General features: G+C 39.4%; 1 long non-coding RNA gene across 1 annotated transcript in view; it reads left to right on the top strand.

The window, feature by feature from the left end:
- The window catches only part of LOC148223975 (uncharacterized), a 31,955-nt gene extending 6,036 nt beyond the window's left edge, over positions 1 to 25,919 (top strand). The window contains exons 2-3 of the long non-coding RNA XR_015803196.1: positions 784 to 954; positions 24,732 to 25,919. This is a non-coding gene — a long non-coding RNA (uncharacterized LOC148223975). The remainder of the gene's footprint in view (positions 1 to 783; positions 955 to 24,731) is intronic.
- The last annotated feature ends 558 nt before the right edge of the window (positions 25,920 to 26,477 follow it).

The raw sequence follows: 26,477 nt of genomic DNA, 5'->3' as shown, positions 1-26,477 counted from the left end.
TGGAGAAGTAGCAATCCCCTTCCCTCATCTTTATGTACTGTTTTTCTAACATGCCATTCACTCCTCCTCGAGTAGCGAAGGGAAGAAGTCACTGCTGCTGAGGTGCTCCAACAAGAGATGTCAGATGGAGAGGAGCTGGTCCATCCAACATGTGAGATGTGCACTAAGGATAGACCAATCTAGCCCTAGTTTTTGTGAAAAACCAATATATTCCATTTGTTCTTCTTAACTTCCCCTCTGCAGTATGCACTTAGAGAAAGTAATCAATGAAAGAACAATGGCTCCAATTACAGCCTGTTTCCCGACTTGCTCCAGGGTAATACTCAGACTGAAACAAATGGCAAAGCTGTAGCTTCCCCTCAGTCTTTAAAGAACCAATATTCTCTGACATTTAGACTAAATTTAAACTGCAATTCAGGACAATTTGGTGATGGTAGCTGATTGTCTGTCTTCAAGTGGTTTTTAGGTACTGTGTTGCATTATTATCATTTTGCATCTTGTGGTATGGAGTTAATTCTACATTATCCATAGAATTCAGTGAGATAAGAATGAGATGTGTATAGGAGAACGCAAAGCAAAAGGACATCTCTACATCAGGCTTGTGCACCAAGAAGAAAAAAGAAAGCAGCTCTGTAGTGTATTTAGGCTCCAGCAAGGGCTGATGTGAGGTGGCACACACATAAAACATTGTGCAGTATGAGGCAAATGAGACTTCCAGTTTCTGGAAGGAAAAAGGTAATTCACCAGAGATCTTTACCAGTGTTTTCCTTTCTCCTTCCATAGCCAATTACAGGATGCTCATCATTTAGCCTCCTTTCTCTTTCCCTGGTGCCTCCAGCCATGATTCAACATGATGAGCAGCACACACTCATTGCGACTCCAGCTGTGGCCCCTTGGGTGCCTTGTTCCCAGTTCCATGCTCTAGGGCTGCCAGACAAGAGGAATCCACCTGGGGTGAGTAATCCCCCACACCAGAGCTGGTTTCTTTATTCAACCTTTGTCGTTTTCCCCAGTTTTGTTCCTGGCAGCATGGTGTATAATATTTTTGCTGTCCAGGAAGGTTATGCTGTGTTCAGCATATGCCCTGGATCCTTACTAGTGACTTCTAGAAACAGGAAATCTTGTAAAATATTCAAGTATTATCTTGGGACCAGCCTAAGTTATAGCACTATAAAGATGCAGTGTTGACTAAATTTATTTTTCAGTTTATATTAAAATCCAAACTGGCAGCTTTTTATTTCTGCTAACTTTCAACTAAGATACAAACAATTAAATTTTAATTGTCCTCTATTAATGAAAAATGAAAGTGCATAGTTTGCATACTTTCAAAGCTAATTTTGACATACAATCACTCAGAGTTACTAGAATTTCATCTCTGATTGCAAATGAGAAAACAAGGGTTTTTTTTTAACTCTAGTGAAATTTTAAAATTTTTCTTGATCATAACAATTGTTATTTTTATATTTTAAAAAATAATTAATTCAAAGTGAAGAAGTTTTGTAGGACAAACTTGAAATGCAGGCAACAGCTCATCCCCAGAGATGGCTCACTGTAAGTTGAATTGGAACTAAGAACCTAACTGCTGTGAAAGTTAATGTATTCATGCAGCCTGAGAATGGCCACAGACCTAAGTAAAGGCTTTTCATAGATTACAGAAAAGTGAAGAAATGGCCCATCCTTAATTACTGAAGTCCATGCAGTGGTGCCCAGGAGAATATGAATCAGTCTGCAAATTTGAAAAAACAACCGACCAAACAAACCCAAAAAACTCCACCAACCAAGCCCAACTACCTCAAAATCTCCAAACCTGCTTTTCTTCTTTGGATCAGGTTAGTCCAGTAGCAGAGCTCTGGAATAAGACATACATACAGTTTGACCAGGAAACGCTATAAAGACAACGTAAGAAACTCAGGGCTGAGTACAATTAGGGGACTGGCTCGGGTATTGACACAGGAGCACAGTAAAACGAGGACATTGCTAAAAAATGTAACTGGTGACAAATGCTTTGTGCTGCTTGCACAGGAGCACTCAAGGGATTCATAGAAAAAAATTGTATCAGAGATCTCTGGGACATTCAGCAAAAATAAAATCGGGAGAATAAAATAGCAGTATTTTAAAATTTATTTTGTCCTTAAAACCCCAAACACTGTTCATAAGAAGATTTCTTTGTTGAAACAATGAATCAAAAATTGTATTGAGTTGTAGAAGTTAAGGATGTAACTGTGATACACATACTCTCCAGAAAATAGGTTTACAAGGTTTACCTTAATGCAAAGAAGCACTTTCTTTTACATAAGTTTATATGGATCCTCAGCCATTTCCTCTGGACAGATTTTTCAGGTGGATAAAAGCAGTAACCAATGTTATACTTGGTCTACTTTGTTCCCTTCAGTATGTGGATTTGCTGACCACTCCATTTTGTCTGTGGGGTTTTTTTCTAAGTCTTAGGGGAAAAAATTTAAATATGTAAGAAACTCAGAGCACTGAGGAAAATGAAAAACTTCAATGTCTCCTGGTGATAAATATGGAAAGAGTAGAAATGAGCAGATGGCACACTGCACACCATCATCCTTGTAGGGTATATATATATATATTAAAAATATATTCTCGATAACAAAATTCAACTTTCCACTCGTAACTCAAATATCCTCTCCCCTAAAGATTATCTCATTTGTTGATCCTACAGAAACTCTCTGTGAGAAACAGACTGGGATTTTTTTAAAGTACATTACATTTTTAAATCATTAAGTGGATCACAATTTTCTTTCAGCTTTAGGCAATAATTACTTTATGCTACTAATGCAGTGCGAAGATAAAACAAGTTAGATTCAGGAGCTTACCAGTTAACTGTATCTAATCACTTTAATTCATATATTTAAATTGATAAAATTTTATGGTTTTAACCCATTTTCCAGTCGTTGTGAAGTCTGTTATAAAGTATTGATATTTTTTACATTCAGCCTTGGTTTGGTTGATCAGTAATAGGGAATGAAACAATCTGTCTTAAAATGAAGCAAAAATTCTCCACTGTAGCTACAGTTTCAGTAGGACAAGCACTGTCTAAACAAACATTTAGGCAGCTAAAATAAATTTTAGAACTATCTGATGGAGGTTCCCAACAGAATCATTACAGCATTACTCTAAGAATAAAGGAACACACAACATAGTGGGATGTGTAAAAGCTATAAAATCCAGTCTTTTACTTCACATTTGAATCTGGTGGCTTGGAATCTGCTATTGACTCAAAATGCTAGTAAGTAATAGGAATATTCAGGACAAAAATTATTATGGTATAAGCATAACACTGCACCCCCATATCAAAAGCAGATTTTCAAAGTCCCCTCATATTTGTGATGACCAAAATATACTTAAACACACACCTTCACCTTTTCTTTCCAGCAATTAGGTTGCTATGGAAATGTCCTTTTCAAAGCTGGGATGACAAAGCTCTGCTAAGCTATATTTTAATAGTAGAGTTTACTTATGTCTTGTTTTGCTAAGTAGGCCTTTTTTTAATCTGAAGTTTAAACCTGAAGCAAGTGTGAAATATTTCATAATTGATGCTTTTCTACTGCCTGTTTTCAGATACAATATTTGTGACAAGATGCTGTGTTGGTTTGAAAGTAAAACCAGTGCGAGACTCCAAGTCAGTAATACAATTTAATAGGAGAAAAGAGAAAAAATAAAATACATGCAATAATATAAAAGAAACAACCATCAACACAGTCAGAAATACAACCTGACACCCTGTCAGTCAGGGTGTTGGTAGCAGTCCGTATAAATGGTGGCTGCAGTCCTCCTGGATGATGGATGTGGTTCAGTTGAAGCAGTGCTCCTGTAGAAGGTGCAGTTTTCCTCCGAAGATCCAGTGATGATGTGGAAAAGGTCCAACTTTCCTCTGGGATTCAGTGGAAAAAGGCTGCCTTGGTGTTCCAAATCTCAGTTTTTATCTAGGTAGGAAAGGCTTGGCTCCTGCCCCTGGTTGGGGCATCTCCCAATGGGATGATGTAATCTTATCAGTCACGCAATAGGACTTAATGGCCCATTAACAGAATATATCTTCTGGAGGAAGGATGGGTTGTGAAAAGATAACGATGATCATCCCCCTGATCTTATCAGATGGCACATCAGCAGAGGATATCTCCCACAGAGATAAGGATCACCACCCCTCCCACATTTTAACAGATGGTGATAGAATACACATTTTTGCATTGTACCCCAGGACAGATGCATAATCTAGCTGGTTTAGAGGCTAAATTATTCTAACATTCAGCACAATAATAACCATCTTGTCTACAGAAAAGCAGTATCCAATATATTTTTCATATTAAAATGAGTACGGAAAGGACAACTGGAAGAGTAAGATCCATCTCTTTAGATGCAGTACAGGCCTTCAAAAATAAAATGTGTTAAATTTTCTATTATCTAAATTCTTCTGTGGTCACAGATGTTCGCACCACTTTCATTTTACTTATTGATGAGAGACAATCATGTATTTAGCCCAGTCACTTTATTGTCTTGTTTTGATCATGAAAAATATGCTCATCTGAAGTGATTCTTTTTTAGTCTTGCCAAAAGCTGTTCCGTAAAATTAGAAATAATATAGAAACCTTACTTGACCTGTCCTTCTTGGGTTATTTTATATGCAAAAGACAAAGCATAACTAGCTTTATGCTTCCTATAAACATGCCTTAAAGTAATGGTTGTAGGGCTGAGGAGCAGGATCATCTCCCTTGTTCCGTTGGCAATGCTGTTCCTAATGCAAGTCCTCTGTTCTTCATAAGGGTTGCAAGACAACCAAGTGATGGGTATCCTCACATCAGGGAAGTGCTAAGTAAGGGTTCAAATTCATGTAGCCTTTGGTGTGCTTATAATGGGGGCTCCTTATTCCAGGAGTGCTTTTATTCTGTAGTCTCCTGTAATATGCTTTAATTCCCATTTCAACTTCATAATATGGAAATGCAACCAAGTTAAAACCTCACCATTAATTTTTCTTACTGAAGGCAACATTGTCTAGATAGATAGTACACATTAAAAGTTCACAGTGGTGCTGAAGGAGCAAAACAAACCATTTTTTCAGTGCTCTTAGCAATACTAATAGCAAATTATTATTTAGAAAGCTTATTAAAGAGTCCAGGAACAGCTGGATCCTGAAGTTCAGAAACAATGTGATTTTCCAAAAATATTAATAGAGATAAACTAATGTATGAAGGAATGACAAAAAGAACAGTTTCTGTGATCCTGATGGCTTCAAAATTAGGGGTTTTGCCACATTCCGTGATTCAGAAAAGCACCCGAATGTAGCCAAAGATTGCAGGAGTTGACTAAAAGAAGCTGCTGCAGCAGTATTTGATATACAGTCTGTTGATTGTTTCAGCAATGATAAGGCATCCTTTAAATTTTGAATGTTTGAGAAATGCTGGGCTTGAGAGCTATTTTTATCAGGTAGAACTGTGAACTCTAAGTCTGCTGAAAAATGCATCTTCTCAGAGTCAAATGAAAGCCAAGCCCTGCCATGACTGAGAAAGAAATGGTCTCCTGCTCTTGGAGCTCACAGGTCTGGCTCCCTGTGGAAATGGGCATCCAGGTTATTTGTAAGTCAGGTGTTAATGCAAGAGGAACTATCCCCATAGGATGCTTAAACTCACATAGTAAGTAAAGAATGATACTAGAAGCAGACTTCTTCTGTGTGGGCCACCCACTAAAGAAATAAATCTATTTTTCTTACATGCCTCATACCATATATTGAGAATATCACTTACTAATTTAAAGCAAATTTGAAGAATAAATAGGACTCATCACAACTTGTATGACATATCTAAGGAAATTACCATATTCTCTTCACTCCTTAAGCTGTGTTTCAGTAGTTATTGAAAGCTGTTATTCTTAAAAAGGGGAAAAATATAGAATTCTAAACCCCTAAGTGGTTAACATAAATTGCTGAGATTGATTACTCTTAAATATAAAACTTAAAATTCAGTGGTCTAAGAATATAGTGAATGCTTGGCTTTTACTGTATAGAACATAAAAATGCTTCCAAGCCTATTAATATATTTTATGGCATTAATGCCTAAGTATTCTGAAATGACCATTTTTCTTATGGCTTGTTAGTGTTAACAATGTGTTAGCATCTGGATTAGAGCCAGGTCAATGTTAAAATGCATTTATGAAAATATCCACTTCACTAAAACTATCTGAAAGCACAATTATTTTGAAGTCTTTGGATCATATATATGTGTACATATGCCAAGGTCTTAGGGATAAATAATGGGTAAGAAGAAAGTTATACAGACTTTTCTAGCACTTGAAAACATCTATAATTTTACAAAAATGAAAGAATAGTATTCAGTTGCAAATGGTCTCTGAACAAAAAATATCAGTAAAGAAATTTACGTCAATTTACTTTGGTCTCTAAGCACAGAGAAGAAAAACGGGGGGAAAAAAAGGCTTCAGTAGCTTTTCAAGTACTATTACTCAGAAGATCAAATCTAGAGTCAACTCTTTTTATACTTGAATGAAACAGTTGCAAGCGAAAATTTGTTTTCAACAAAAAAGCTATTCATTTTAAAACTACACAAACTCCACGTCTGAATTAAAGTAGTTCAAAAGATTCAGTCAAACAATTTAATATTAATTTCCATTGGGCCTTCTCACTAGAGTTTGGTTGTTGTGTGGCAGAGGTCAGAGGGAAAAGGTGAGAAGCTGCGTTTAGCTATCATTGAAGTTTCCTGAACAGAAGAAACCCGTAAATGGTCTCAAAAACATTGACAGATGTGACCATAACATCCAGGCCAATGATTTCCCACATCAGCTACTGTAATGAAGATTATCTCAATAGTATCCGATTATTCTAAAGAGTACCTCTAGTCTCTTCAGAAAATTGATGAAAATAATTTCACAGATTTTCCTTTCCAGAGGGAAACAAGAACAACACCAAGTTCAACCTTGATTCAACAAAGACATAATTTTGATTGGATTGGTTTGGTTTTTTTTCAAATGGCAAGTACCTTTTAACAGTAATAAAATCTTATTCGGATGAATATATTTATTCTCAGGTAATATGCTTAGATTCCCAGCCATCGTTCTGCTTCCATGCTCTGTTCAAACCAGTCTCTCTTTTAAAACAATTTTGTTTCATACTGTTACTCAAAGGCTTTGCAAAATTAGTGTCACTAAAGTAAGTGCATTACATTATTCTCCTAGCTACTTAAAAGAGGCACCATTAAGTTTTCTTGCTCTACTTTCATACTGCTTGATCCTGCAGAAATAGGATATCCTACAAGCCAACAACTGGTCCCTGAATCCTACCACTGTAGACTCTTGGGCATGCTTAGGTATGCATGGGTGTAACTGCACGCTTCAATGAAGACAAAATGAGGCTCAGTACCTACCAAAATTTTGCTGGTAGATTCTGCCCAAAGAGAGAGTAGGTTTATTCTGGAACCAAAGAAGTATCAAAGCAGGATGATACCATTGTTTATCTAATCACTCCATGTTTATCTAATCACTCCATGCAAGTAACAGCCTAGCAAACCTCCTTCAAGGCAGGGAGATTCTGCAATTCTGGGCAAAACAAAATATCATGTTATTTCCTTACTTAAATAAGAAGTGCAAGAAAAATGGGATTTCAACCAGCTGCATTCACAGCTCTGCACACTTATCAAACCAGCCTGCAGATTCTGGGAGGCAAGAAAGCCAGAATGCAAACTCAAATGCAAATAAATAATGTACTTGCAGGACACTTGTGATGGTCCCAGCTACATTTACACTCAGCAAATGTGCACAAAGCTTTGGTTTGGCCTGCTATTTACTTATTCATGTATGTCCCTTCCTTTCTCAATGCCTATTTCACTAACAGGAAGGTTACAAGTGAAAGAACAGAGCAGGTACTTAAGTAGCTACTAAGTGATTGTCATGCAGAATAGTTGTCTCACACTTGAGAGTGGGAAGCCTCACGTGAGCAGGTACAGAAGCAAGACTTCATTTGAAACCATTAGCCAACAATCCTTGTTCAAAGATTTTTCTTCTCAGTCATTATCAGTATTTTTTTCACAAAGTGACCTTAGATGAACTACAATCACTTTGAATTTCCTCACTGAAAAATCAATGATCTCTCACAAGTAAGGGGACATTTCATTTTTCTACAAAACAAATAAGGAAGGCACTGCTCCTCAGGAAAGGCGTTCTTTTGAATACCATGGCTCCACAATATGTTTTAGTACTCATTGTAAATATATCAAATGCCTGAAGTCAAGCATGTCAAAAGGCACTTCAAGCTGGGATAAATTTATCTGCCTCAAAATTTTTCCAAAATCAAAAGCAACTCTCTCAGAAGCACCTTGTTGTCATCTGCTCCAGAGTACTAGTGTAGTAATTAGTGAGATCAACTTGTTTAGAAACTCTTTTTGGTCTGTTCTAAACTCCAGGGGAAAGGGAGGCACTTCGGGCTAATTTGTTAAGTGCAGACAGGCTGAACACACAGCATTTTTAAGGCAGCTTTGACAGGAACTCAGTGGCTGATGGGAGAGAACACTCAGAACACTCAGCAGTTCTACGCAGCTTTGGAAAACCCATGTCTAGAACTAGGCACTAGGAATGCATTGATTTTCTTTCCCTCAGAGAAACAAAATAGTCTAACCCAAAACAAAGCTACAGTGTATCTTAAATCCCATGTATTAGTAAACGATGCTGTGAAGCACAGAAGGTCTACTACATCTTCTCCTTGCAAACTTCTTTCAGTGTCTTGCTGGCCAGAAACAGGAAGGAGCCACTAAATCATTTTCTCAGAAAAGTTATGAAAGCTTTTCCATTCAAGCATCTAATTAGCTTTGGAAAAATCAGTGCAGTGAGGTATTCAGCAAATAGAGTGCAAGGTAAAAATAATATACTGTCTATGGTGGAAAAGTAAGGTTCACAAATTTACTCTCTCAACACATAATGCTATCACAGAAAGAGATTGGTATTTAGTATTTTCATGACAAACAGATATTGAGATTGCCCCTGTATCTATACACAGCACTGCTCAGGGAACAATGTTAGAGGAGATTGCAGAGCATAGGAAAAAAAACCCTTTGGACCATGAGGAAAAAGGAAGGCGAGTGAAGGAAGACAACATTAATTGTAATTACTGAAAACAGAGACAATTTTTGAGAGGGCAAAGTAAGTGAAGGATGTGAGCAAAGCAAGGTGGCAAATGTGTGCATGGAGAAGGTGGAAGACTGCTTACAAGGCAGCCTTTTCTCATGAGCCTGCAGAGGTGATTCCAGCTATGAGACTCATTTTCTGGGCAGAAATCTACTTACATTCCTCATGCATTTGTCTTGTTTTGGCAGAGGTTAGTTGAGGGACTACTGCAACCCAGCTAGGTATCTCTACACTACAAAGCCACTTCAGAAGGAAACTCAAATGTCACTGAAAGAGGAGAATCCCACTGGAAATGTTAGGACAACAATAAGCAGTAAGAAACATCCGCAGCAGGCTCATCAATGTGCAGGCTCCGGATGGAGAAGAAATTTCATCCCAGAACAAGCTATCATGGCAGCAGCTTCCCTGGGTCTGTCAGCAACAACAGCTCTGTGTGGGACACAGCCAGCCAAGGGCAGCAGACCAGAACTGCCTGCAGGAAAACAGACCTGGTCCTTGGGGTGTGTGGGAGGCAGTACTAAATGGCATGTCTATTCAAGCTCACCTCACTGGATGCCACAGCCACCAGAAAAATGAATGCTTGGGATTAGTGCCCATTACATAAAGAGACAGTGTCTGCACTTACAGAAGCTGTAGTGATAAATACTGATTTCTTTCATTTTGGCCATGGCTATTTCCTCTCCATATGTTCCCCAAGATATAAGCCATTTTTATGGAGAACTGTTGATCCACTGCAGGTATGAGATGGCATCGCTGGTGGCCAAGTGACAGTGCTGCTCAGTCAGTTGTTTGCAACAAACGGTATGGGAACAGATAACCTCGATAAGCCCATCAGTGATGATTTGAATAAAATCAAAGTGTTAGGTAGCATGCTCATCTGCTTTCCTTTTTTTTTTCCCCTCAGATCTCTGAGAAATCTGAGAAGAAACAGAAACAAAAAGTAGAGTGCAAGTGCACCTATTGCACGCTCTATGAAAGTTTATAGGGATATCATAAAAATGTGCCTGTAAAAGACACCATTAAGGTGACTGGAACAGAAAAAGGGAGTATTCTGGGGTTGTTGTGTTTGATTAATGCATTAGACAGCATAAGATCAGGAGAATTCATGACATTGTAGATCAGTGTCAATCAATGTCAATCAGTTACTGATCAAAGCAGACTTAGCTTGTCCATATATGTTTAGTCTCTGCTCAAATCGTATCATTTATATGGACTCAAAATTATAGATAGGCAATATTTACCTTATAACTGTTTTGACATAGACCATTAAAACCTTATCTTAAATTAGCAGGTCTCCAACTCTTAAGGGAAATACATTGCTTGAACTCTGCCTTTATACTGCAGTTAAATAAATTTGCCTTTGATTAACACAAATAACTGAAGTCTGCTGGCATTGTAATTCATATGCGATTTTAATGCCTTCTGAAGTCATTGTCTCAAGGTTTTTTGTCTTTTGTTGAAGGGACAATTCACACTTCACATCAGTCTCTTCAAACTGAAAAACCAACTATGCTTGAATTACGGGACCCATAACATACATCCAACAATTCCTGAAGAATGTAAGACTAGATTTGCTTCATATGGATACATTTATTGTATTCATTCCATAGAACTCTAAAAAATTCATAGCATTGCAGTTCAATGCTCTATATCACTGACACTTGTCAGTGTTGCTGAACTGTGAGTTGCCTTCCTAGACACCACTGAAACAGGAAACTGAACAAGAGATTAATCCGTAAATGAATCCAGGCAACCAAATTCAAGTGTCTCCTCAAAGGCTAAAGAACTGCTCTAATGCTTTCACCTCTATCTCAAAGTCCAACTATAAAGAAGTTCCCTACTAGTTAATTTAGAGGGATTAACAACTGGGTGACTTTATAATTCACTTCAATAGGACTGGGAAAATAGATCAATAAATCTTGTCTTTTATCCTCCTGCTTGTTCTGCAGTCAGTTCTGCACCTATGAATGATTAGCATCAGGTGTAAAATAGTTCCCTTGTCAGGAAAATTAATCCACAAACACCAGAGGTTTATGTCCAAAAAGGAGACAGAGGAGTCCTTTTTGCTTTATTCGAATAAAGGGAGAGGCCATGGGACATTCCACTGGGATGTCTCAAATTTTTGGAGGACGCAGCCTCCTTTTTATCCTCTTTTCCTGGCCGCATTTCCCTCTCTCTTTCCCCATTGGCTGAAGTACTTGAGAGGCACAGACTTCCTGGAACGCCTGATACCTGAAATTCCACTCTAATGTATAACCCTCCCTTTTAATTTTTAATTCTTATCGAATTCATAGTTTTCCCCCCGTTGCTTCTTTCATCTTTCGATATCCAATTTCATTTATCAGCATCCTTACAGTTTGTTTGTAAAGGCAAATATCTTTTTCCATTCAACAATCAATGGAATCCATCCCATTGTTTCTTTTATCTCTCAGTGCTAGCCTTATCTACAAGCAGATCCACAGCTCATTTGTAAAGACAAATTTAACATTCCTCTCACCCTGAAGGTTGCTACTGACAAGTCCCATTCATTCCTGGATCCTCCTGAAAACAGTTCGTTAATTCTCCAAGACTTCAGACCTAAATCCTGACATCCAACTTAAGGGTGAATCACATTGGTTTCCATTTGTGTTGGTTTGAAAGCAAAACCAGTGAGAGACTCCGAGTCAGTAATACAATTTAATAGGAGAAAAGAGAAAAAAATAAAATACATGCAATAATATAAAAGGAAAACCACCGACAGAATCAGAATACAACCTGACACTGTCAGTCAGGGTGTTGGTAGCAGTCCGTATAAATGGTGGCTGCAGTCTTCCTGTAGAAGGTGCAGTTTTCTTCCGAAAGTCCAGCGATGATGTGGAAAAGGTCCGACTTTCCTCTGGGATCCAGTGGAAAGGTCTGCCTTCGCATCCCAATCCCCAGTTTTTTATCTAGGTAGGAAAGGCTTGGCTCCTGCCCCTGGCTGGAGTATCTCCCAATGGGATGATGAAATCTTATCAGTCACACAATAAGACTTAATGGCCCATTAACAGAATATATCTTCTGGAGGAAGGATGGGTTGTGAAAAGATAAAGATGATCATCCCCCTGATCTTATCAGATGGCACATCAGCAGAGGATATCTCCCACAGAGATAAGGATCACCACCCCTCCCACATTTCAACAGATGGTGATAGAATACACATTTTTGCATTGTACTCCAGGACACCATTATTCCTTCAATGATCTTAGCCATCAATTCAAATCTTAAGCCGTTTTACCAATTATCCAGTGCATGTTTGGACTTTTTTTTAAATAAAAGACCACTAAAGACCATCAGATGCCATTGGCATATTTTTCCTTTAAGAAGATAATTTGCATATTATTTTAAATGCAAGTCTTCCTGGAAAAAATACTGAGAGTTGGAATGTTGCAGCATTTTCAGATCCTGGCACCCAAGGAATCTAAATTTATGTCACCAAGGCAAGGTACACTCTACCTTGCAAACAGGTGTCTGTAGCACTTCTGATATTAGATTAAAGATAATGTAATTATTAAAAGGATCACATGTGTCTTAATACACTAAAAATGGAAGAAGTGTATTCGATAGAAAAAGAACTAGCAGAAATGAGGTGTTAAAGAAGATTGAGAATATCATCAACATAATTCAATGATTACTCAGTCAGAGCTAGGATTCAGTTTAATACAGTAAAAATGGGCTCAATTCAGTCAATAGATGTCCTGTCTTTAGATACAGCAGTTAGAACCAATTCAGCATTGCAGCTGAGGCTGACGTGTGCCCAAGGAGTAAGACATCAGCTTACAAAAAAAAAGCATTCAAACATCAATGTGGACTACAGCTTTGAGATAGCTCTTCCTTAAAGACAAAGCTTGATGTTACAGATATTTCCAGAATAATAAAAAAAAATCAAAGAAAAATTCTGTAGGTCATCCCCTCAATCTTTGAGGAAAAAAAGGTATTTATGTAGCGGGGCATTAAGAACAAGGACTGATCATGTATTAAAAATGCAGATCACACCTTTGAATCTTTAAGCTTGGCCACATTTGACAGCAGCAGCATGAAAAGGAGCATATTTGCAATGCTGCTATGACCTTTCAGCTGTCTTGGTCATCTTGATTGTATATCAACTTCCAGTCACTTGCAGCAGTGTGGGAAGAACTGACATCAGCTGAGGACCTTTGGGAAAGTTATATTAATTGTAATTATTACTACAGTATACAAAATGAAACTCTTTCCTTCTTATCACCAGATGCCAGGCTGGGTTACTGGTTTAATTATAGCATCTGTCAAGAGGACTGCATAGCAGACCTTAGAGAGTGAGAAAAAAGCTTTATGAGCTGCTTCTTCCCTTCCTTCCCCTGATTTGTTATATGCTTATACACACAGACCAGGTGTTTTACCTGCCAATGACAAAGATTGACTGAGGCATCAGAGAAAAGCACAAATTAGGACTATCTCATTTTTACAAGGATTTTCTTCAGTGTCTAGGCTCCAAACAGCAGCTTTTCTAATAATGGAGGTTAAGTTTCCCATGTGACATTTGTGGATTTTATCTGTAAACAGATTAGAACAACTGCAGGAATAGCAATTCCTTCTATACCTGCAAATGCTGACATAAGGATGACTTTTATAAGCCAACTTCTTAGTGAAGTGTAGAGCATTTATTCATCCTAACTTCCATTATCAGTTAGGTAGTTGCAACTATCTCATGCTTTTAATTTCTTTTTTCCTTTTTGAATGAGGACAACCGTGGTACATAAGCACAGACTAAGTTTTACCAACATTTTCTAGTGATAATGAGATTAAATGTGTCCAAAACTTGCCATATTGTGAAACTGTCTGTGAATGCGGTGAAGCATTAAGTGAAGATAACACTACTGCTGTGCTGATCAAGAACTAAACCCTTTAATGAATCTCAGATCAACAAATAACTTTTGTTAAGATCTGCCAAGGGAAGCAAGCATCTTTGTTGTACTATACCTAGAGAAATGTTGTCTCTGTAAGATCTCAATGGGAAGCTACAGAAGTTTCAGTATTCACTCATTCCTGTAAGCATGTTTACTTATCCAGAGCAGATAAAGAGGAGATGGGCAACATCAGAGCAAGAAAATAGTTCAGCAGAATATCTGGGGTCTAAGAGTAGTGACTGAGATTTATTCCTGATGAAAAAGACACCATTTTTTAGCAGAAATGGTCAACATTGGGTACTTACTCAGAATTAACAGCCAGCACAGGGTATTTTTTGTTAATGTCATTTCAGATGGTATGTTGAGAGCTTTTATAGAGGATTAGTGGATCAAAAAATGACTTGCTCACTTGCTTGAACAGTCCCTCAAAGTTTCTCTCCGCTTCACTTGGTCTTTGCTACCATGTCTCAGCTGAAATGGATGACCTGTGTGTTTCCATTTCTGCCTTTACCTGCTGCTCAATTGCACTTCTACACACACTCAGTTCTGGTCAGATATATAGGCTGCATGATTTCATCTAAACAACCCCCCCAGCCCTACTGAATTTTCCCTTCTACCAAGGTGTCCATTGCTACATTTTTCTTTTTGTGTTGCTCCTATTGATAAGTATGAATTAAGTATAAATTAAGTATATGAAATATACTTAATTAAGTATATGAAATAAGTATATTCATCAGATGCTTTAAATAAGGAAATAGTTACTTTCCTTAGTAGACAATTTTGGTCAGAAAAATTCAAAGTTCATGCTCTGAGTTTATGTCGGAGACTGGATCAGAAATTTTAAAAAACACATTCAAGTGAAGAAATTGCACAAAGAATGTGCAATTTACCTGTAGTATGTTTTGGGAGATACTAATGTAATATAAATACTTACAACTGTTCATTGTTCTTGTATTTTCTCTTTGCTCCTGAACAGTTTTAAGAGCAGTTGGAAAGAAAAGTAACCTAGTGAATCTGGTGAATGTCTCTCATAATAGAGCTCTCATCAAAACTGTTGTGTTTAGAAAGTTGTCATCTTCCAGCACAAAATAGAAAGAAAAAAAGTAGTAGATCTCTGTGTTGGACACTACTTCAAATCCTGCATGGAGAACCAAACAAATTCTTTCCTGTCAAATCACCATGAGACCTGCAAACTTTAAAAGCTGTTTCTGAATTAAACTTACAGTTGAGAAAAATGGATTACTATATGAAATGCAGAATATCTCCTGGAGAAGCGGTGTTAGCATGAATACAAAACTGTTGTTTTAAGTTTCACATAATAAATGCTTACAGCAAACCTTGCAGCCAGTCCAGAAACTTGCAAGTTCAAAACTCTCAAGTTCAAAACTTGCTTGAAACAGTCCAGAAAGATTCTTTCAGTTCCTGAGGCAGGATCAGAAGGTAAGGAGGTCTACTTCCAAAACTCTAGGACTGTATACAATAGGGGGTTATAATCTTACCGAGCATTCTGCTGCACCAGATGAAGTCAATTGTTATTCACTCCCTAGTTAGAAAATATTTCAGAACAGCCTGACCAAGTAACAACAAATAATGTGAAACAGAAATACAGCATTTCATTGCACAGGAAGACATTTGAAATTCCACACACAGTTCTCATCTTTAACTTGGAAGGTCCTTCCAAAGAACAGGCTATTAAAAATAGGTGCATATTGTTAGGGGTTTATATTGAATTAAAAACCCTGAAAAAGGACACTCAGATTTAGATTTTCACAGTACTGTGCTCATGTCCATGGAAATGCTACAAACAGATAGGATTTCCAAACGTGAACAATCAATTGATATTCACAAGTGTTGGTGATACCGAAATAATGAGAAAAAGGACTAATATAGATATAGTAGTAGTCATGCTAAGGCTTAGAAAACTGCAGTTCTCGGACAGGCCCTGGGAACCAGCCCTGGGAATGAGCTGGGGACTGTGGAAACAATAATTAAAGATAATTAAAGAATTTAGTGGAGCATATAAGAACATCTAGAAACTTTCAGGATAAGGCTAAAGTATAATAATAAATAAAGGGTTCTGGTAATGGGAAAACATGCAAGGGGGAATTAAAGGGGGGTAGCCTATAGTTTTGAATAGACAAGCATGCAAAATTTATAACTTTTAGGAATGATATCTACAAGATTTATGTATCTGTATTGTCTTGAAGAATGTGTACCTCTGCACGTGGACTACTTTGTAAAAAGGTATAAAAAACTTGACGAGAAAGGGAACTGTGGGACCCTGACTTTGGACGCTAGTCCGCAGGTTCCCCGGGCCCTGAATAAAGCACCGCATAAACTGACACTCTGTTAGTTTGTGTTCTGTTTGGGGCATCGGGCAGCAGTTTTCTGGCGACCCAGATGGGACTCTGGAGGCGGCAGGGGCGGTTCGCGAGCTGATCCACTCCACGCCGGCACCAGGTGATTTCTGGGGAGGACATCAACCCGTGCCCGACCCCGCGCCTGACGGACGACCAGGAGGTAAGCCCGAAGGTGCTTTATTCCTTTTATCGAGGGAAAGGGGGGCCTGCCGATTAAGTCGGAACGGCGTTTCCGCACGGGGGTCACAGACGTCTTTAAGGTTGTGGAAAAAGCCTAGGCGCTGACCGTCAGACGCAGCAGTGACTGCGCAGGTTCAGCACTTGCCACTCGCAGAGACGAGAAAGGCAAGATTTGTGGAAAGGGTGTGAGTGTAAAGGGTGTGAGTGTTGTGTGTGGTGTGTATTGGAAAGGGTGTGAGTGTTGTGTGTGGTGTGTATTGTGTTAAAAAAAAAAAAAAAAAAAAAAAAAAAAGGGAGAAAAAAAAAAGAAAAAAAGAAAAAAAAAAAAAAAAAAAAAAAAAAAAAAAAAAAAAAAAAGAAAAAGTGTAATGATGCCTTTAAAAACGTTTAAGACTCTAGCAAGTTCCGGGATGGAAATCCCGGACGATTCACCATTGGGCTGTTTATTACAACACTGGAATGCAGGAAACTTTGGTCAAGAATTAAGTAAAAGGAAATTGATTGATTTCTGTAATCATGTATGGCCTTTATATGAACCCGATGGTATGCAATGGCCTAGGAACGGTACACTGAATCCTGACATTATTACACCTTTGATGCATTTCCTGCAAAGTAATGAAAAATGGGATGAAATACCGTACCTAGACCTCTTTTATTATTTGAAAGATAAACCAGAGTGGCAAAAGGAGTGTGGGATCATGGTTTTGAAAACATTAAACCTTTGTGAAGGATGTAAGGGGTGGCAGAAAGAGAAGGAATGCTCATTTAATGGTTCTGCTTCGTGAAGCAGTCGGGCCGCAAGGGGAACGGGTCATAGTGAAAGTTCCCTTTTCTCCGAATGATTTGCTAATTTGGAAACAATCAGCGGGGGCGTATCGGGAGGATCCTGAACGAACTGCGCGGGTGGTAAAAATGGTAATTAAGACTCAGAACCCAGATTGGAATGATTTACAAGTTCTGTTAGACACAATAATGGATTCTACTGAAAAGGAAATGGTGTTTAAAGCCATGACAGAGAAAGCACGGGAAATGATTAGGTTGCGGCTTGCGGATGGTACAGTAAATGACTTAGTGCCTAGGGAAGATCCGGAGTGGGATCCCAACTCGACGGGCGGGTCTCGGAGACTTAAAGCTTATCAGGATTTGTTAACAGAAGGAATACGGAATGGAATACCAAAAACTTTGAATTGGTCTAAGTTATATTCGGTCAGACAGGAAAAGAATGAGTCTCCATCAACCTTTTTAGAGCGGCTTAAGGAGACAGCTCGTAGATACACTAATTTAGAAGTTGAGGGAGAATCGGGAAAATTACAGCTAGCATTAATTTTTATGGGGCAGTCCCAGGAAGATATTAGAAAGAAATTACAAAAATTGGAGGGAGAAGATACTCGGAATTTAGATAAACTATTGGAAGTTGCGTGGAAGGTATATAATAACAGGGAAAAAGAAACGGCCAGGAAACAACAGGCTACTATGTTAGCGGTGTTACAGCAAGTGGCTGGAAATAATATGAGAGGAGGGAGTCGTGGACGTGGACGAGGAAGGGGAAGAGGAATAGCAAAGGGGGAAATGCCAATGGGGGTGGGAGGACTCATGGGACAATTGAATATGGGAAGAGGAAGAATGCAGCTGGGGATAGATCAATGTGCTCTATGTAAAAATAGAGGACATTGGAAAAATGAGTGTCCTCTCAACCAAGGAATGGGTTTTGGGGGAGGAATTATAACCAGTGGGGATGGAAATCAGGGACTGATGAATAATACAGGTGCTTTCCCGGGAAATCCACAAGGTGCCGCCCAGGCCTTTATGATGGGGAATTACCAGAATCAGAGCTGACTAGACCAGGATTTAAAGGTAATAATGGAAGTAGATGGGGAACCGTTAGAATTTAGAGTAGATACTGGGGCATCATTTTCAGCTGTCAACACTAAGATAGGACCTTTGAGTGATTCTACTATTCAAGTAGTGGGAGTTACGGGACAAGTTGAGGAACGAACATTTTTGCGGCCATTAGATATAAAATTTGGGGGGAAGGAATTTGACCATCGATTTTTATATATGCCAAATAGCCCAGAATCACTATTTGGGAGGGATTTATTGTCAATGTTAGAAGCAAAGATAATATTTGAAAAAGGTAGAGTAAGATTGGAATTTCCCGAGGAGAATATTGCTAAGCTGTTTGTAGTGAAAGAAGTAGAAGCAGTAGAAATACCACAAGAAATAGAGCAAGCTGTAGTACCATGGGTATGGGAAACAGGAGTACCTGGAAAATCAAAAGCGGCACAACCAGTTGTAATAGAACTAAAAGAAGGAGCCTCCCCAGTAAGGGTAAAACAATATCCTTTGAAATTGGAAGCACGAATAGGAATAGCACCTATGATTGAACAATTTCTTAGCTTAGGAATTTTACAGGAATGTGAGTCAGAATTCAATACTCCGATATTCCCAGTTAGAAAGCCAAATGGTAAGTATAGATTAGTTCAAGATTTAAGAGCAATTAATAATATCACTAAAGATATACACCCAGTAGTAGCTAATCCGTATACATTGTTGACAGCTGTGTCGGAAAAGTTTAAGTGGTTCACAGTGATTGATTTGAAAGATGCATTTTTCTGTATCCCCTTGGCACTTGAAAGTAGGAAATACTTTGCTTTTGAGTGGGAGAACCCAGACACGGGACGCAAGAAGCAGCTCACCTGGACGCGTCTACCACAAGGATTCAAAAACTCACCAACTATTTTTGGAAATCAATTGGCTCGAGAGTTAGAAGAATGGAAGATGACTCAGGTAAAAGAATCACCTTTTTTATATGTTCTCCTACAATATGTTGATGATATCTTTATAGCCTCCGCAGAAAAGGATGTTTGCCTTAGACTCACCATTGAATTACTTAATATGCTGGGACAAGCTGGATACCGAGTATCGAGAGAAAAAGCTCAGCTGGTAAGAACCCAAGTGATTTACTTAGGCTGCGAAATTTCACAAGGGGTGCGAAAGTTGGGAATCAATCGAGTACAAGCAATTTGCACCATACCCACACCACGAAATCCACAAGAGTTAAGATCCTTTTTGGGCATGATAGGGTGGTGCCGCTTGTGGATTCCGGAATTTGGACTGAAAGCAAAACCCTTGTATGAAGCAGCCAAAAGCCCTGTGTTTCAGTGGGGACAAACGCAAGAAAAGGCATTTCAGAGTCTGAAACAAGCTTTAAAGGAAGCCCCAGCACTAGGATTGCCAGATCTCACAAAACCTTTTCAACTATACGTAAATGAAAGACAGAGACTGGCAATAGGGGTTCTCACCCAAAAATTGGGCTCATGGAAACGCCCGGTGGGGTACTTCTCAAAGCAGCTAGACTCTGTAAGTGCCGGATGGCCCAGTTGTCTTAGGGCTGTGGCAGCAACAGTGCTCCTAATTCGAGAAGCCAGAAAATTGACTTTGGGAAAAAGGATGGAAGTATTTGTTCCCCATATGGTCATTGCAGTTTTGGAACAAAAAGGGGGGCATTGGCTCTCGTCGAGTCGCATGTTACAATATCAGGCACTCCTCCGAGAACAGGATGACATTGAATTAAAAATAACCAATCATCTTAATCCAGCAGAATTTCTTAGGAGCAGCAGCCAGGAAGAAGGAGGCGAATTGACACATGATTGCGTAGAAATCATTGAACAGGTATACGCCAGCCGGAAGGACCTGAAAGATGAGCCTTTGGAAAATCCGGAATGGGAACTGTTTACAGATGGATCCAGCTTTGTGGAAAACGGAATCAGGTATGCGGGATACGCAGTAGTGACTTTGACACAAATAATAGAAGCTCGAGCTTTAACCTCGGGAACTTCAGCCCAGAAAGCCGAGATACAAGCTCTGGTAGAGCCTTAGAATTGAGTCAGGGGAAAAGAGTAAACATTTGGACTGATTCAAAATATGCCTTTGGAGTAATACATGTACATGGAGCACTGTGGAAAGAAAGAGGACTGTTGAATTCTCAAGGATCAGAAATTAAGCACAAAGAACAAATATTAGCACTATTGGAAGCAGTGCATAAACCTCAGGCAGTAGCAGTGATGCATGTAAAAGGACATCAAAAGGAAGAGGGAAAAGCGTTCCAAGGAAACCAGCTGGCTGACAGAGTTGCCAAACAGGTTGCTCGAGAGGTATGGACACAATTAGCTTTATTGCCAGTGCGAATTAACCCTGCCACTTCTTTTCTTGAGCAGAAACCATGGTATACACATGAAAATGAGAAGCTTGCTCGATTTGTTCAGGCCCAGAAGAATGAAAAAGGATGGTATGTCACAGCTGAAGGTCAGGTTGTATTGCCAACAAAAGTAATGAAAACAATTTTAGAAATCGAACATAACAAGTGCCATTGGGGAGCAGACGCATTGGTACAGTTTTTAAAACGTGAGATAATTTCCAATCGGATGTTAACAATGGCAAAACGGATTAACGCCATGTGTCCAGTCTGTATTAAAAATAACCCAGTGACACGAAGGCAGATACAACTAGGAAAGTTACAAGTGGGGCCGCAACCAGGAGACTATTGGCAAATAGATTTCTCAGAGCTACCAAAAGCACAAGGGTACCGTTATTTACTGGTGTATGTGTGTACCTTTTCAGGGTGGCCAGAAGCCTTCCCATGCAGGACTAACCAAGCAAAGGAAGTAATTAAAACTTTACTACGGGAAATCATCCCTAGATTTGGAATCCCATTAGGAATGTCCTCAGATAGAGGACCTCACTTTGTAGCTAGAGTAGTCCAAGAGGTAGCCAGAGTGTTAGGGATAGTTTGGAATCTCCATACGCCCTGGAGACCACAATCTAGTGGCCAAGTGGAACGGATGAATCAGACATTAAAAGGGCAAATTAAGAAAATTTGTCAGGAAGCGAAGATACAGTGGCCTCAGGCACTACCTCTAGCCTTGCTAAGAATCAGGATTAAACCCAGAGAAAGGATAGGAGTAAGTCCATACGAAATTTTGTATGGCAAACCATATCATGCTACAACCTACAAAGGGGACCCTCACTTAGTAGGAGATCAAGTATTGTTGAGTTACATTTTGTCTTTAAATAAAGTCCTTACAGCGCTGCGAGGAGCATTGCAGTGGAACCGGCCTCTGCCCTTGGAGAATCCTGTCCATGACATACAGCCAGGAGATCAAGTATATGTGAAAAACTGGAATACGGAACCCTTGAAAGGAGTATGGGACGGTCCTCACCAGGTGATCATGACTACCTACACGGCAGTGAAAGTCCAAGGGATCGAAAACTGGATTCACTACACTCGAATCAAGAAGGTCCCGTCAAGATGGGAAGTACAGCCTCTGTCAGCAACAAAGCTGGTGTTCAGGGCAAGGCCTTAGTTCTTTTAACATTAGTCTGTATAATGCAGGTGGGAGAAACGTTTGTTAAAATTACAGTTCCGGAGCCAGATGTAATGGTGCCTGAGGGTGCGGGAGTAAATTTAACCTGTTTGTTTTCTGACAACCAGAGAACTGGATTAAAAGAAGTACATGCAGCCTGGAGACAAATCACCACAGACGAGGTATTTACAGAAGGAATTGTGACACTTTGGGATATGGAACAGCAAAGAGGTAACACCACATTGACAATATCTCATATGCAAGCTGATCAGGTAGGACAATTCTCATGCATTGTGCGGATTAGAGAAAGTTTTGATTATGGGAACATAAATGTAGGTATTCTAAAAGAGAATGGGAGAACATGGCAGGTGACAGAAGCTGGAAAAACACAACAAGAATTGGGACAAGAAAATTTAATAGTGGGATTAGTTAGGGATTTTGGACAAGTACAAAATACTACGTCCATCACTGCATGTTTACCTTTACCTAAAGCTGCGGGAGATCCAATACCATGGGGCATCATTCCCGTTGGGGAAATGCCTCCAGTAACTATAAATGGGACAAAAAGATGTAATAAAGAAGTACGGAATCATACTAAGATGATAGAGGAAACCTATACAGTTCGAGGGAAATGGTCAACACCGGGACAAAAGAGTGAGTGCCTAAAATTACTAAATCCAGTTTTTACAAGAATTGGACGGTTCAAGAATGTAGGATGGTGTACTTATGACATAAGACAAAAAAGACAAAAAACCAGTCACAGAATTTTCTTATGAGATAGTATGTCAAGAAGGGAAGGAAGAATGGGAACATTGGAAAACGATTTGGGGTCCTAGTTTGTTAGAACCTTACAGTTACATAGGACCAGTACATTGGTGTGCGAATGGTCGGGCCAGAGAAAGCAAGGACATCTAGGAGTTTTAGGAACTGAAACAGTAAGACGGGATCGAGTGACCCTCACACCTAGCTGGAATTGTAGCAAAATCATCACCTGTGATACCCCTGAATCCCAAATTGGTTTAGTGCCAGTACGGATACTATTAAAATGGGTCTGTGAATGTCAAAGGTATAATCATACAATAACGGGTGAAATAAAAGGGGCATGAAAAGACTGTCAGACGACTACCATCAGGAGTCCAGGGCATTCAGTGTGGGTAATGGGGCACGGACAGTGGACTACTCATATGCCTATTAATGGCCCGGTCACACAGATTACTTTAGGAGTTCCTACACTTTGCCCTTTTTGGAAACAGTCTAAATTAACGCAAAAAGAGATGCAGTCACGAACAAAGAGAGAAACAAATGAAGCGGCAGGAGAACTAGGATTGGGAAATGAAGATGAATGGCATGAACCCTCATCAGAAGTTAAATTTAGATGGGTATTGGAGTCCTTGTTTGCACCAATTTCTACATATAGAAACCGGGAGATGCTGTACAAATTAGTAGGACAAACTGAGAGGCTAGCCGCAGTTACAAAGAAAGGATTTAGGGATCTAAACTTACAGTTGCAGGCAACGACAAGAATGACAATTCAAAATAGAATGGCATTAGATTTGCTTTTATTAAAAGAACATGGAGTCTGTGGGTACCTCCAAGGAAAGGTTGACCATTGCTGCGTACATATCCCAAATGTCACAGAAGAAGTAGAAAAAGACATAAGTCAATTAGAACAAATTGAAACAAAAGTGCATGAAGTCCAGGAGGAAGCTGAACATAACTGGGTAGGAGCACTGTTTAGCTCCCTAGGAATCCAAGTCTCTGGTTGGATATCATCAATTGTACAATATGTAATAATGATTGTATTGATTATTGTAGTATGCATGATTATGTACAGATGTCTTTTAGGAATGATTGCCAGAGAAGGAACTCATACTCGACGTGTTATGAGAGCACTGACCCGGAAAGAAGTAATCCTGCCAACTCGAAAAGAAGACTCACCATCCTACTTAGAAACCATAACTTGAAGAATTGAGCATCCTTGCAGAAAATCTGAAGAATGCTCAAAAGGGGGGAGTTGATACCGAAATAATGAGAAAAAGGACTAATGTAGATATAGTAGTAGTCATGCTAAGGCTTAGAAAACTGCAGTTCTCGGACAGGCCCTGGGAACCAGCCCTGGGAATGAGCTGGGGACTGTGGAAACAATAATTAAAGATAATTAAAGAATTTAGTGGAGCATATAAGAACATCTAGAAACTTTCAGGATAAGGCTAAAGTATAATAATAAATAAAGGGTTCTGGTAATGGGAAAACATGCAAGGGGGAATTAAAGGGGGGTAGCCTATAGTTTTGAATAGACAAGCATGCAAAATTTATAACTTTTAGGAATGATATCTACAAGATTTATGTATCTGTATTGTCTTGAAGAATGTGTACCTCTGCACGTGGACTACTTTGTAAAAAGGTATAAAAAACTTGACGAGAAAGGGAACTGTGGGACCCTGACTTTGGACGCTAGTCCGCAGGTTCCCCGGGCCCTGAATAAAGCACCGCATAAACTGACACTCTGTTAGTTTGTGTTCTGTTTGGGGCATCGGGCAGCATTGGGGGTTGAATTGTTCCCTTTTCTTTCTGTGGAATTTTTCCCATTGTTATGCTAAGTAATTGTGGCTACACCTTAGTAGCAATAGTTTTCTCTCGCAGGGCGGTGGGGGATAGGGGGAGGGGAGGAAAGGAAAGGTGGGACAGGGGCCTGGGGTCTTGGGCTTTCACTCTCGCTCGCTTGTAGAGTGGAAGGAAGACGGCTGAGGCTCTTATCTAGCGTTCTCCCCGCACCCCAGCGCTGGGAGCCACGTTCCCTGCCGTCGGACAATGCTCTGCTGCTCTCCCACTTCATTCTACTACCTCCGGGCACTCTGCTGAGCACCACGACCGACACCGTGAGGGGGAAGTCGCTCCTCCATCCCTCTCACCCCTGGGCCGCTGCCACCATCACCCAGCCCTCTTCAACTGCGCGGGACCTGCCCTGCCCGCAGCACCGGGAACTGAGCACAGGGAGAGGGAGCCAGTGGCCAAAAAGGGACTGGAACTGAGCTATACTGTTCTGTTTTGTTGTCAGTTTTTATAGCTGTTGTTATTTCTTTTGTTTGCCTTGTTAGATATCAGTTAAGAACTGTTATTCCTATCTCCATATCTTCTGCCTGAAAACCTCTGATTTAAAACTATAATAATTAGAAGGGAGGAGGTTGCACTCTGCATCTCAAAAAAGGGGCTCTTGCCTTTCCTTAACAAATACCTGTCTTTCAAACCAAGACAACAAGTTATACATTTTTGAGGCTACTAGCTCCTTTATTTAAATGAATTTAGATGAAAGCCAATATTAGGAACATTTCAGCGATAATCCTAATTTATTAGAGGACTCTTATTGTCAGCTACGTGTAGCAGGATGCTCTGCCCTGGATCATGGGCAAGCAAGTTGGACAATGTTCTATTTACAAGGTTATCAGAGGTGGACTGACAGGGGCATCATGCTGGTTCCAGTGTTGAATTATGCTAAAACCAGTCTGACACATCAACCCCAAATCAACATCCTGATAGTGAGGCAAAGATCTGGCAGATAAGCTGCTAAACTGATCTGGAGACATATGACTGGCAGTCAATTACACTGTAGAAGTCCAGTCCTCTTTCATGTGGTTATGTTCTTCTAACATATGCCTTCCTGGAGTGTGTATGAAGATTCTTCCTTTGGGTGGGTATACCCCTCAGAATTTCTCCTCAAGGCTGAGCAAAAGAGATGTCTTTTGCTGGCCCCAGACATTGGCATGGGTGAGTTACATAAATCCGTACTTTAATAATTGTTTCTTTTTGCTAGCTGTTTTACAATTGCTTTAATATAATTGCTTTGATAATGTCCACTATCCTGTCATACTTTACTAATAGTTTTAGCTTCTCTACTGTCTAGTAAATAGTTCCGATTGAGATCTTTTTGTATAATCATTTACCATAATAAATCATTCATTTTATGTAAATATATCTATTCTGCCAACATTAATTCAGAAGTTGTACAAAGGTTCAATCACAATCTATAATTTCTTAGACTTGAACTGTTGACATTCTGAATTTAAGATTTGATCCAGCCCCTCCTAGGCTCCTCTATGAAGAGGAGTTTAGAAAGTGAGGGGGTCCTTTTTGCACCTTGTGACTCAGAGGGAGGGCTTCTCTAATAAACTTTGTCTCTCTCCCATGACACTGTGTTCCCTAGCACTAGGTCAGCTGACATGCTGACAGCAGTGGAGTGTCTCCCTGCTCTGAAAAAGCATAGATTAAGTGCTATTCAGTAAAAGTTTAGACACCTCTGAAGTGTCTATAGAGGAATGCAGATTTTCAGTTTCATGATCTATTTTAAAAATCAGAATAATTTCATTTTCATCTCAACTTCAGTGACCTACATCTCTTCTCATCACCCAAAACTCTGCAAATTTCTTAGCTACATTTCTCCTGGGAAAATAAAGAACAGAATGAGCCAGATTTTTTAAGCCGTGCTATGGTAGTTTGTATGAATTTATTTCTTTTGGTAAGAAAGGAAA

The sequence above is a fragment of the Sturnus vulgaris genome, chromosome 4 (assembly GCF_052056855.1).
Source record: "Sturnus vulgaris isolate bStuVul1 chromosome 4, bStuVul1.hap1, whole genome shotgun sequence".
In the NCBI taxonomy this organism is placed as follows: Eukaryota; Metazoa; Chordata; class Aves; order Passeriformes; family Sturnidae; genus Sturnus; species Sturnus vulgaris.
The sequence above is the reverse complement of the archived record's forward strand: the minus strand, read 5'-3'. Positions and strand labels throughout refer to the sequence as shown.